Source organism: Saccopteryx leptura, chromosome 7, assembly GCF_036850995.1.
Source record: "Saccopteryx leptura isolate mSacLep1 chromosome 7, mSacLep1_pri_phased_curated, whole genome shotgun sequence".
In the NCBI taxonomy this organism is placed as follows: Eukaryota; Metazoa; Chordata; class Mammalia; order Chiroptera; family Emballonuridae; genus Saccopteryx; species Saccopteryx leptura.
The window spans coordinates 13,057,941-13,071,988 of NC_089509.1; the positions used below are offsets into that span (position 1 = coordinate 13,057,941).

Here is a 14,048-nt window from a genome sequence, read left to right on the forward strand (position 1 = left end):
AACATCTAGTTTTTGAGATACAAATATAGTAAAGAAAAAAGAAATTAAATAATTCACTCCATGTTCTTTCTCTGTTCCAGGCTATCATTTAATATCACAGACGGATATTGGTATTTCTGTTCTTTCGTCCAAAACCCCATCTTCCTTTGAAGTGGCTTTTTGAAATAAGTTAGTTGCATAATATTAAAAGAAAAAGAATGTTTTTGAATGTTTGTATAGACAGTATCTGAGGCCGGCATCAAAGCTACCTGGCCAACACAGATTCGCATTTGATCCAGACAGATTGTAGATAAACAATGGAGCTGAAAACTGGCGGTCCGTCTTCCTTTTTTTTGCTTGCCCCCAGCGGGCGAGAAATACACACACAGCGGGAAATATTTTTCTTTCCATTCAGGGCTCCCAAAGCCACTGACTCTTCTGAGTTTTCTTAGAATCAAAGGTGAACACATCACCAGTCTTATTCATCTCTGTTCCCTATCTCCTTTTCCTCCACAAACTGGCTTCTCCTTCCCCTAATCTGCCATTATGGCTGCCTCCTCCACGTGGCTTCCTGCCCTGCCTCCATGGGCTCTTCCTAGAATATCATTCCCCCCAGAACAATGTGATCTCTCCCCAAATGACCTCCTAGGTCCTCCTTTTAAAACCTATTGGTGTGAAAGCCATCCCCAACACACATTAGTATAATCACGCCCATCCCAAGCAAGAAGAGCATTAATATTGTCACCTGGACAATGGGCATTCATGTGGGCAGTGCCATCTTTAACAAAGTGAGAAAAAATAACTTTATCTGCCCAACAGTGTTGAATCAAAGAAAAACTAATTTAAGACTTTAAATTCTTGGTTTCTCTTACTAAAACTAATTGTGTTTCTTTTTATCTAGTTTATCCTTGACATCAGAGCTTCAAAAGTATTTATTTAAATTCTACAGTGTGTCCATAAAGTCATGGTGCACTTTTGACCGGTCACAGGAAAGCAACAGAAGATGATAGAAATGTGAAATCTGCACCAAATAAAAGGAAAACCCTGCCAGTTTCTGTAGGATGATGTAGCAGCATGTGCACATGCGCAGATGATGACGTAACACCGTGTATACAGCGGAGCAGCCCACGGCCATGCCAGTTGAGATGTGGACAGTACAAAGGAAAGTTCAGTGTATTCTGTGGCTCACTAAATTCGAATCCATGACCAAAGTGCAACGTGAATATTGGTGCATTTATAATGAAGTGCCACCACATAGGAATAACATTACTTCATGGGATAAGCAGTTGAAGGAAACCAGAAGTTTGGTGGAGAAACCCCGTTCTGGTAGGCCATCTGTCAGTGACGAGTCTGTAGAGGCTATACGGGATAACTACCTAAGGAGCCCTAAAAAATCTGTGCGTGAGCCCACATCGAAGTGCACTGAATAGGTATGAAACCGGGAAAGTTTTCCTTTTATTTGGTGCAGATTTCACATTTCTATCATCTTTTGTTGCTTTCCTGTGACTGGTCAAATGTGCACCATGACTTTACAGACACACTGTATTTAAAATAATTCTCTTTCGAACGGTAATAAAAAGTAAAAACTATTCAGGTACAGGTTCAAAATTTCCCACAAGAAGAACAAAGCCATTTATTTGTCTTTTCTGCTCATATAATTTCCCCCTTCAGTCTGGACACCCAATATACCATCATCTCCCTTTCCCCGAGTTGTGTTTAAAACTCCATTCTTAAAAGTTACTTTCACTTTCCATGTTTACTGTCAGTACAGACTAAGTCTTCTAGCACATTTTTACATTAACCATTATTAAATGTTTAAAGTTCACTGAAAGGGTAACACTCCTTCCATTGTCTTTATGTAGCTAGCTGAAAATACAGAATGCAAATCATAGCTGCCACGGCTAAATTCCAGATTTTTAAAAAAATATTTGTTGTCTGTATATCCCCTAACAAGTCAACAGACAAACCTTGAAGTTTTACTTTATTACTTATCAGCTAAACCATTAATACCCCTATTTTCTCTATCATTTCTATCCATTCTTTTCATTCACTAGGGTGTTGAAACACTACACAGCAGCCTAAATATTGTCAAAAGTTATGTCATTTGAAAGATCCCAAGTTCTTCTTAGTGTTTCCTAATTTATCACCTAGACAATAAACAAAGGTTTACTATTTACTAGCTAAGAAATTACATAGTTTGTAATGTAAATTTGAAAAATAAAAGTACATATTATTGAAATGAAAAAGCAAAAAAGGCACAAGATATCTCCTGGTACAAGCTACATCTATTTTATTTTAAATAAATGAAGACATATATACCCTATTTCCCCATGTATACAATGCTCCCATGTATAAGACGCACCTTAATTTTGGGGCCCCAAATTTTAAAATAAATGTATTACACAAAGTTAGTTATTGAACTAAAGTTTGATTCATCATAAAATTCATACAACTTCTCATAACTGTCAAAATTCCCATCCATTAGCTTGTCCTCATCTGTGCCTGATGACAAATCGCTGTCTTCATATATTGCCTCGTCCTCAGTTCCATCTAAGGCATTTGAAATGTCACACCTCTTAAATGACTTGACAACGATCTCAATCTTGATATTATCCCAAGATCTTCTCACTCAGGTATAAACTTCTCCTATAGTTGGTTCCTTCACTCTTCCTGCTGGTGTTAAATTGTCCCCAGAAGACTTCATCCATTGGTTCCATTCATGGCAGCTTTGAAGGGTTTGTTAATGCTGACATCAAGTGGTTGGAGCTGCGATGTAAGCCTCCGGGTATGACAGCATTGTTTTTCTCTGCAGCAATCTTCATTGTGTTTTTTGTTATGTGTGCCCTAAACTGATGAAGCACCAATAGGGCAGGTTTATATTAAGAGAGCCCACCTGCTCTCCCTCTCCAAACTTTCTCACACCAGATCTTCATCTCATCCTGATCCATCCAACCTTTGTCATGAATGTGGAAAATTACTCTTGAAGAAATGTCTTCTTTTGGCATTGTTATGAGTTTGAAAATCAGCATAGGAGGCAGCTTGGTTCTGTCGGCACAACAAGCTAGAACAACTGTATAATGGCTCTTCTCATGTCCACTTGTCTTCACAGTTACAGTTTTCACCCCCTTCTTATCAACAGTTCTGTTACTTGGGGCATCAAATTGAAGGGGAACTTTTTTCCATATCTGCAATCTGTCCCAACTCAAACTGATGTGCTTTTCGACATTGAATAACAAAATGATGAAATTCAAGGACCTTCTGCTCATAGCTTTCAGGCATCTTTTGGGCAAGTCTGGTGCATGTACACATGCTTAGTCCCTTCTGTTTAATGAACCTGAAGCACCAATTGTGTCCTCCTTTGAAATCAGTAACTTCTTTTTCATCAGCAATTCTTCTTGCCTCATGATGAACCATCTTTGTGGACACAGGAATTCCAATTGTCCTTTGCTCTTCAATCCACATCTTCCATTCCCTCTCTAAATCAGGCCACTTTGCTAACTTGCTTCTCATGGCCTTCTTCTGTCGTGGCATTTTCAATATGGTTTCTTCTTCTCATAGCCAGTCTTGGATTAATTTCTCAATTGGAGGAGGACCTAACTTATGTTCAGCAGCATGATTTCTATTCACTTTTGCAAACTGAATCACTTTTAACTTGAATTCAGCACGGTACAAAAATCTTTTCTGAGCTATTTCTGGATAGAACGTGGCAAAATGTAACCTACCATACTGTACCTGTAACAAGTGCAAAACAATGAGCACAAAGACAACAAGCACAAAAAAGTGGGAAATGCGAGTAAAAAAATCAATGAGTGCAAAAAGAAGCCCAAAAAAGTGGGAAATGCAAGTAAAAATGTCACAGCCACTGTGTAAGACACACCCAGTTTCTAGACCCCACACTTTTCTCACAGCCACTGTGTAAGACACACCCAGTTTCTAGACCCCTCACTTTTCGGAAAAGGGTGTTGTACACATGAGAAAGTGATAGATATCATTAGGCACAATACTCAGCTCATTAAAATTACTAAATTTTAAATTTTTATTATTACTAAAATTGTAAATGTATTAAACTATAAAGATCAATTTGAAGCGCCTTTGAATATTACAATTCCAGAACCACGAAAAAACTTTTTTTGTTCTTTTGCAATATTCATCTCTTTCACAGTTGTTCAGCCAAAGCATTTCCATTATGTTCTCAGTTTTACTCTATGAGAAGCAGAGTACTGAGCTGCTCCTTATAGTGAATGAAAAAACTCACTCATAAATCTGTTTTTGAAGAAAGGGCATTTGACCATATTGAATTTATAATGTTAAAAATATGAATCTCACAAATAATAAATTATAAATCAGTCTTGTCAATGAACAAAACTTCAGGCAGCTTGACACTTAGTATTGCTGTGAACAATTAATCCATTCAATCAAAAGCACAAAGAGAATTAGTGCATCACATAACATCTATTCTATACACCCAAAAAATTATGTTTGTTCCTCTTGGCATGCTGGGTGTTTCCTTTATGTATTGCTTTCTTTGTCCTTTTCTTTTTCTATCTAATTATCTTATTGTGGCAAATGCTAAGTTTCTTGAACAAAGAGGCCAGTCAATTTCTCATCAACTCTATTAACTAGAACCAATTTTGATTCAGATAAACTCTGTATCTTATAAAGCCTATAATATATACACTTCTAATTGTATTGATTTCCTAAATCAGATTATTTTACAACTGACATTCTTTATTTCTTGTGTATATTTCGAGTATGTGACTTTCAAAATGAAAGACATTTTAATTATAAACACATTATAAAAATTTAACTATATGTAGCTTGACCAGGTGGTGGCGCAGTGGACAGAGCATGGGCCTGAGATGCTTAGGGCCCAGATTCGAAACCCCGAGGTTGCCAGCTTACATGTGGGGTCACTGGCTTGAGCATGGGATTATAGACATGACTCTATGGTCACTGGCTTGAGTCCAAGGTAGCTGGCTTAAGCAAGGGGTCACCTGCTCTCTGGTCAAGGCACATATGAAAAAGTAGTCAGTTAAGAACTAAGGTACAGCAATGAAGAATTGATGCTTCTCATCTCTCTCCCTTCTGGTCTTTTTGTCCCTGTCTCTGAGAATACTATGAATAACAGTATGTCAATATATTAGATAATCTAAATAAAATGGGCATATTTCTAGAAACACACAAATTACCAAACTGACTCTACAAGAAAAAGAAAATATGAACAGGCTTAGAAAAGTAAAAAAAGTCATTAAAAAAACTTATAAAACAACAAAAATTCAGGAGCAGATTCAAAAATCCCCAATAAAATACTAGCAGAGAATCTCAGAATAGTTTTTCTTTTTTTTTTTCAAATTAGCACACCGAATTTGTCAGTATATCAGATGGATTATCTTTCATTAGCTAAAGCACTTTACCCTAGAATGTTAAGCGTAGCTCAACAAAAGAAAAGCAACCAAATGTACCAACACATTAATAAAAAGAGGAGAAACACATGAGCATCACAACTGATGATAAAATATATGTCAGAAAACCCATCACTCTTTCTTTTTTATAAAAACATTCAAAAAACTAGGATTAACAAAAGACTTCCTCAATATGATTTAGAGAAGTGGTCCCCAACCTTTTTGGGGCCACAGACCAGTTTAATGTCAGAAAATATTTTCACGGACCGGCCTTTAGGGTGGGAGGGATAAATGTATCACATGACCAAGACAAGCATCAAGAGTGAGTCTTAGACGGATGTAACAGAGGGAATCTGGTCATTTTTAAAAAATAAACCATCGTTCAAACTTAAATATAAATAAAACAGAAATAATGTAAGTTATTTATTCTTTCTCTGCGGACCGGTACCAAATGGCCCACGGACGGGTACTGGTCCGTGGCCCAGGGGTTGGGGACCACTGCTTTAGAGCATTTATTAAAAAAAAATACAGTTAAGATGATAGTAAATTATGAAAGGCTGAAAGCTGTCCTCCTATGATCACAAACAAGACAATGATGCCTACTTTCACCATTTCTATTCAACATTTTACTGGAAATTCTTGACAAAATCATTAGAGAAGAAAAAGAAATAAAAGGCAGACCCAAATGTCACATTAGTTTAATCCCATCCATATGAAATTCAGAATTGGTAAATCTGTAGAGACTGAGAGGAAATTGGTGATTGTCAGGAAGTAGGGGAAGGGGAAGACTGGGAGTAATTGCTTAATGGGGTTCCTCTTGGGGTGATGAAAATGCTTTGGAATGGACAGAGGTGGTAGTTGTACACAAAATAAATCTATTAAATGCTACTGAATTGTTCACTTTAAAATGAATAATTTCATGATATGTGACTTTCATTTCAATAAAATTAAATACAATTATTATCAGTACCATGCTTTGAGTCAAAGAAGAAAGATAATGAATGTGATGGAGAGAAGTGAGGTCATTTGATTGCCTAGAACTTCTGAATGCTGAATTGTAATCCATAAAAAGTAAATTCATTAGCCTTATTCCCCTAATATTTTTTAATCATCGGTGATGGCTCAGGAAAAGCAAGGTAAACCTTGAGTCTAGGAGCAGAGATATTCTATCTCCCAAAGAAAACCTAGATGGCGATGCGCAGATTTACGGCCCAGTTTTCTGTGTGGTTAGGGTTGTTTCCCAAGTCTAGTTTCACTGATTCCAGTTTTTCTAGAATTTATTCAATTGAATTTTATACTCACTTTAGTAATTTTAGACCAAGATAAGTACTGTGGAAAAACAGAACAAACCACTGAATTTTTTCCAACAAAATTTTTATTTTCCAGAACAAAGGCCGAAAGCCACGTTATTTAGTTTAAAGTGTTGTTTAATAAAGGGTAATTTTTTGTTTTACAGATTTTGTCTCTTCTTATACCTTATAAACAAACTTTGGAATGGAGTAACTTAATGTATAGTTCAAAACCAAAGAACTGAATATTAAAATCTCTGGCAAATAGTTACTTATTAAAATATCTCCTTCCATGAACACAATGGCAAATATGTTTAAAAAACAAACAAACAAAACAAAACAACTTCTTTTCTTCAGAAAAATGTAACTTCTCCTTTTAAGGAAACTTTGCTTCTCTAAGGCTCTCTTGTTCCCCCACTGTTAGAGGTCAAGGTATCATATTTCTAAAGTAAATATTTATAAGTGGGGCAAATTTAAGATATGACAAAATAAAGTTGTATAGTGACATAAATTATTTTTAATTTTTAAATTGGTTTTGAGAGAGAGAGAGAGAGAGAGAGAGAGAGAGAGAAACACCAACTTGTTCTACTCATTTATACATTCATTGGTTGATTCTCGAATGTGCCCTGACCGGGGATTGAACCTACAACCTCAGCATGTCGGAATGATGCTCTAACCAACTGAGCAACCTGGCCAGGGCACATAAATAAATTTTATACAATGTGGTTAGGGTAAAAAACATGTACTTATACTTTATCATGGGCATTTGTTGTATCCAAATAAATAAATAAATGAGATAGCTGGAATAAAAATTAATATAGAATTTGCAGACATAGTTTTCAATTGCCCACTTCTGTCATTTCCTCTCTGTTAATCTCTTGTCCTCCTCAGTTTAATTCCTTCTCTGCTGTGCATTCCCTTTTAAAAATATACAGAATTAATACACTTATTTAAAAAATCAAGAGGCAGAATAAAGCAGCGAGCGCTCTTTTTGTTTTCCTGAAGTGATTCTTGCATATATATATATATATATATACACACACACACATATATATATATGCGCAATCATGTATCTTAACCAGTATCTCAAAAGTTAAAACACGTGCTAAAGCCAAAAGGACTTAGAATAGTGACCCAGCTTAAACATGCTCCAGTTGTCTGACAGGCAATTTACTATAACTGCAAAATTCAAGTGAATAACATAGATTATGAATAAATTAATAATAGCTACTGCATGTTCCTGGTGTAGGAATAAAATAGCAATTTAAAGCCCTTAGTACAATGCTGACATGTGATAAGCAGTGAATAAATAAGTGTTACCCATTAAAACAAATTCTCTTTCGAATCTTGTAAAACCAAACTTTATAATGTAAACTGAATTTATCATTTATCTAACTGAAAAATATGAAAAGATGAGAATAAGTAAGGAACTCAAACAAAGACAAAAAACCCAACTCTACTTTAATAATGCCAAAGAAAATGATTTTTCAGTCCACCTCTGACATAAAGCTATTAGAAAGGTAACAATACATGATCCAGGGTAAACTGCTAGAATCTGTCGTTGTTTCTCTTTGGCAGCCTGGTTATGTCTGGTAATACCATATTCAAACACAGTTGTCTGTGCTGTTCTTGGAAGAACAAGCAGAGGCTGTTTAGCTTATCCTCATCAATACAACTTACGTCCTTTCTTAATTCAAGAAAAGAAAATAAACAGTTTACATCTTGGTTGATGTTGATGTTTACAAGTGAGTAATGCAAACCTCACCATCTGTAAAACACATTTCGCCGTCATAAAAGGATAATGGGATAGTTTAATTGTTGCTTTGACATTTTAAAACACAGGTCAGATGCTTAAATAACACCTTTTAAATTACAACTGCCAAGAGATTGCTTGTAACATAATATAACATGACATTTTAACTAACTATAACCAGAAGCTATTATTTTGGTAGAACGTAACAGTAACCAGAATACTTTCATTTTGAGCTTTTGAATAAAAATTACAAATTAGCTATCATCAGCCCAATAAAGTACTTAATTTTACCAAATGCTTTCTGGAAAATTATCTCTTTTTCATAAATGCGAACAGATGATCATTTTTAAGCCTTGTGTAAAGATCTGATGTCTAAGACACATGAAGAGAATTCTTGACTTCAAAGTCAAATTTGCAGGCACACACATTTAGGAGAGGGCAAACTCGGGTCAGTCTGATACTCTGCCATCCCTTCTCCACAACTAGGCACCTAAGTCGTTCAAATTCTCGGGGCCTTAACTCTATTATTTAGAAAACTACTATTTATTTAGTTGGGAGTGTTATAAAGAATAGATGAGATAATTCTGCACATTCTTTGGAAAATATAAATAAATGGTTATTTCTTCAAAAAAAGGAATACATCCTTAAATGTTAACTTCTAGTTTTGTTTTGTTTATTTTTCTGGACAAGGTTATCTACATTTCAGTAGCTCCCTCCACTTTCTTAGTTCTAAATCTTAGCTCAAAGAAACTGTTTGTTGTTGTTGTTGTTGTTAATTTTATTTTTTTATTTTTTTATAGAGACAGAGAGTTGAGTCAGAGAGAGGGATAGACAGGGACAGACAGACAGGAACAGAGAGAGATGAGAAGCATCAATCATTAGTTTTTCACTGTGCGTTGCAACACCTTAGTTGTTCATTGATTGCTTTCTCATATGTGCCTTGACCGCAGGCCTTCAGCAGACTGAGTAACCCCTTGCTGGAGCCAGCGACCTTGGGTTCAAGCTGGTGGGCTTTTTGCTCAAACCAGATGAGCCCACGCTCAAGCTGGCGACCTCGGGGTCTCGACCCTGGGTCCTCTGCATCCCAGTCTGACGCTCTATCCACTGTGCCACCACCTGGTCAGGCGAAACTGTTTCAGTATAACTTCATTAATCAAACCCTTACCTGACATATTGATTTATTTAATCAACATCACAGTAGCAATCTCAACCTGTGTAAATTCTTCCCCAAAATGGCATCTGAACCTAGTGTAAAATTAGCATTATTATAGATACTGCTAAGAGTGAAAATAAAGGCATTTGTATAGTAGAACTGAAATATCCTTATTAAATTCTTGTCTAGCTGAGATTGAGCAGAGTTCTGGTTGCCTTATTCTGAGTAATTATTGAAATGTAACTGATAGACTAGTAAAGACCAACCCATGATGCTCACCTAGAAAGTATAGTAAAGAAAGAGAAATAGGACCTTGGCCGCTTGGCTCAGTGGTAGAGCATCAGCCCAACATGTAGACGTCTTGGGTTTGATTCCCAGTCAGGGCACACAGGAGAAGTGACCATCTGCTTCTCCATCCCTACCCCTCTCCCTTCTCTCTCTCTGTCTCTTTCTCTTCCTTTTCCACAGCTAAGGCTTGGTTGAAGCAAGTTTATCCCTGGCGCTAAGGATGGCTCCAAGGCCTCGCCTCAGGCACTAAAATTATCTCAGTTATGCACATGATGGGCAGAGCATCACACCACAGGGGGCTTGCTGGGTGGATCCCAGTGTGGCCTCAGGTGGGAGTATGCCTCTCTGCCTCCCCGTTTCTCATTAAGGAAAATTTTAAAAAAGAAATGAGAAATTGAAGACACCTTCTCACCGCTTTACAACTCTGTCTTTAATTACCCACAATAGTAAATTAACCTGACGACCCTGCTTCAGCACTGATTACACTTATCAAAGGCAACAGGCCAGTATTGCTGAAATATTGGCACAGTATACACAGTCCACAGGTGGCTATTTTAGTATGGCAATGGGATTAAAGAGCTTGATCAATATCCTCTACCAAATACTTTGTAAGTTATAAAAGTAGCATCTCTCATCTCAAACAGGTCTAAATAGGTAACTATATCATGCATGATCTGTTTCCTGACCATGTTCATTCTCATTCTACATATTAATGTAAATATGAGACTTCAATGTAAATGCATAGCTACATAAGTCTGATTTTCACAGCATCAATCTTGAATATACACTCATATATTAGTAGAGAATAAGTATTTTAGTATGTATTATGAAAATAAATGCAGGTACTCTATTTTCTTTAAACAAATTCAGTACAAACAAAAAACGTGGGCTTGATCAATGCATCTAAAAAAAGTCTGTGTTTTAATCAGAAATAAATAAAGTGAATGATTGGTCCTTTTTAGAAATAGTTATTATGTATTAAAGAAATACTTGAATGGTTAACCCACTCTTCAAAAATAATTAGTGTTTCTATGTACAAGGAAGGGAAGTTGCTGACAATTTGGAACTTAAGACACCTGTGACAAATTACTTCTGTAATAAAATTTGCAATCAAACCAAAATTACAATGAACATGTGTTTCTCTGATTACAGGCTTGCATTCATTAGCACTTACCTGTACGATGTGATGCTATTTTGAGCAAAACAGTTTCTAAATCATGCCTTAGACTAGATAACTTCTTGTATACTTCTTTTACTCCAAACAAACAAAAACAACACTAACTATATTTCCAAGGTAGAAAAAGCTTAGTGAAAGAGCTCACTATATTTAATCTGTTGCTGTATTTGTTATCAAACAAGCCAATATTATTGCTGTTGTTGTTATTATTACATTGTCATCAATGTTAGATATTGTAGCAAACCAAAGATGCCCCTTTCTTCAACAAACAATCTTGAGGGTAGAGGATGTACTTGATTTGCCCAAGGTCATATGCCTATGAAATACATACAAATTTCTGACCTCCTCCATTCTTGTTGGAAAGATTGTTCTAGAGTCAGCCCTTTGTCCTAAGGTCTAGTTATCTTTTTACCATGCTGAATGATTCCAAGATCAGAATTTTCTTATCCTCAAAGGATGTAAGTACCTTTCCAGGTTGAAAGTTTCTGTCTGCCTGAATGGCATTATCCAAGGTGGGCCTTCGAAACATATTGGTGGGCAAAGGGGAGATGTGAAGGAGAAGGGGAAGTGTTGTACCTTATCTTCCCAGCTGGAGGTTTTCTCTACGGATGTATTCTAGCAAAGCTGAGGGGTTTTAAGCCTGAGGGTAAGAAGAAGAAGGCTTGGTGCAAATGGAGCACTAAAGCTCAACCACAGACAAGCACAGGCACATGTGCTAAGTCAAAAGTCTACAGCAATGGTTTTGATGCACATTCTAGACCTCAGAGCTGGAGGTTAAACAAACTCAGGGTTTTTCCTGTGAAATTTGATAACTTCTAAGAGTGATTCCAGGGTTTTGACTCAAGTCTTGGGTCACAAACTATTAGGTTTCTGGCCTTATATTTTACTAATATGTTTGGTTTGAGCCTTTCATGAAGGCCATGCATCTCAGCTGATACATGCTTGTTCAAACTCAAACACATTCCTAACCACTGTCATTACAGCAATCACTTCAATTTTGTAATCTTCCAGGCCCCCAGTGGCACTGAATTTGCAAACAGAATATAGAACACAAGTTGACTGCTTCTTATACCAATGCCTTTTCCACTCCAGCATAATGACTTCTATTTTTCATTTCATAATATCCCTACCAAAGTTAATAGAGAAACTTAAAGACATTTGGACAGTTGATTTGTAAAATGCACTTAGTAAACTGTAAATTTAAATAAAAATCACTACTTCCACTGATATGCTTATCTCACATGAAACTAAAACCTTAGGTTAAGAGTGTGTGGGCTGTTGTGTGTTCGTGCAGTTAAGAAGAAAGAGGGTTGGTGGAGACAGACATAATACAAGGGAAATCAGCTAACCTCCACGGCACCTGGAATGGTGTGAAGGCTCCATAAGTATCTACTGATTAAAGAATAAATGAAATGAACAACCAGGCCACTGAAGGACTGATTCCACATTTCTACCTGTCATAATTTAATACAGAAGTCACAGAAGATCTGTATTCCTGAGAGACTTCATACTTTTATTTGGAAATCTCCCTCATTAACTGACTGCTTGGCATTGTGTCTAGTGGTCAATATGTACTGAGTAATAGCAGTCATAAGAGGAATAGCAGCAGCATTGTTAGACACTATATATGACACTTGAAGAATATTATCACACTTATTCCTCATAATACTGTATGTTGGCCTCATATATTATACCTATAATACAGATGAGTGAAGTAAGAGACAAGGGCAAACAATTGCTCAAGGTCCTAAAACTAGTAAATTATAGAGCCAGAACTCAAACCAAGGTGTGTGTCTTGCCCAAAGCCAGTGCTTTCATAAATGAATAAGTACATGACAAAATGAGCACAACTACACTGTGTTTTTATATTGGGGCAACTACACTGTGTTTTTATATTGACCAGGATTAAATAAAGGAAGTTTAATTTAGTGAATGGCCAATTTTATAAGGTCTTTTTCATACCAACATTCAGGGACCGTGCAGTATCAATACAGCCACAGAGAATACCAGGAAAATCTGAGGAAGTGACTCACCAAGAAAAGACACTAGAATCAGGATGGAAGAAAGCTTAAGAGAAACACGTGGGCATCATGGCATCAATTTCCTCCATCGAGGAAATAATCAACAATAGAAGGTAGTAGCACCGAGCCATTTATTTTTAAGTAATTATGCTAAAATTCTTATGTTTAAGTGAAACACTGTTTTGAACATAAGCTCATCTTCCATTAATAAAAATTCTTGTCATTCGGAAGCAACTTAGAGCTGTCACACTACTCAATTATACCGTACTGCAGATGTACAAATGAGGCAATTAAGAGCGAGTTCTTAGAGAATGCTGGATAAGGCAACATTTACTGAGAAATTTTTCCTTTTTCTTTTTAAATTATTTTTCTTCCCTTTTCCTCCCTCCTGACTCTCTTAATTCTCAATCTCTTCTTATGTTAAATAACAATCACAAACTATATTTTTGAAGAGTTCTACATTTCAATCTATATTTTTTAAAAGATGGTATACTTCACAAAGTACCACATTGATACTGCCATTTGTATAATTTGTCATCATAATTAGTTGACTAAATGACTCTAAAATACACGTATTGTTAAACACATTTTGTACATAAGAACTCTCAATTAACCAAGCTGGGGCAGGAACTACATAATACAAACAGAACAGAAACACAACATTCAAAAACAGGATACAACTTCTTAATACCAGCTGACTTTTAAACTGGCTCAACCCAATCTCAGAAATGACTATGTTTTATAATTCTGAGTGATACTTAGATGTCCAATCTTCCAGGAAGCTAGTGGGTGGGTTGTAGCAGCATGCCAAATTTATTTGTACCTGGAAGACAGTGTGGGGAGTTTTAAAAAGTAAACAGCCTGTGTTTGCCTTCCAAATCAGATTCTACTGAAGAGTAGTAAAACTTCTATGTACTGAAATAATTCTCAAAGAAGAATTAAGCCTACTAGAAATTTATATTTACGCTAAACATAGTCTAAATACC

At 36.2% G+C, this 14,048-nt stretch overlaps 1 protein-coding gene across 4 annotated transcripts in view; it reads right to left on the bottom strand.

The window, feature by feature from the left end:
- DPP10 (dipeptidyl peptidase like 10) overlaps positions 1–14,048 on the bottom strand; it is a 680,612-nt gene that overhangs the window by 507,771 nt on the left and 158,793 nt on the right. The window lies entirely within an intron of this gene.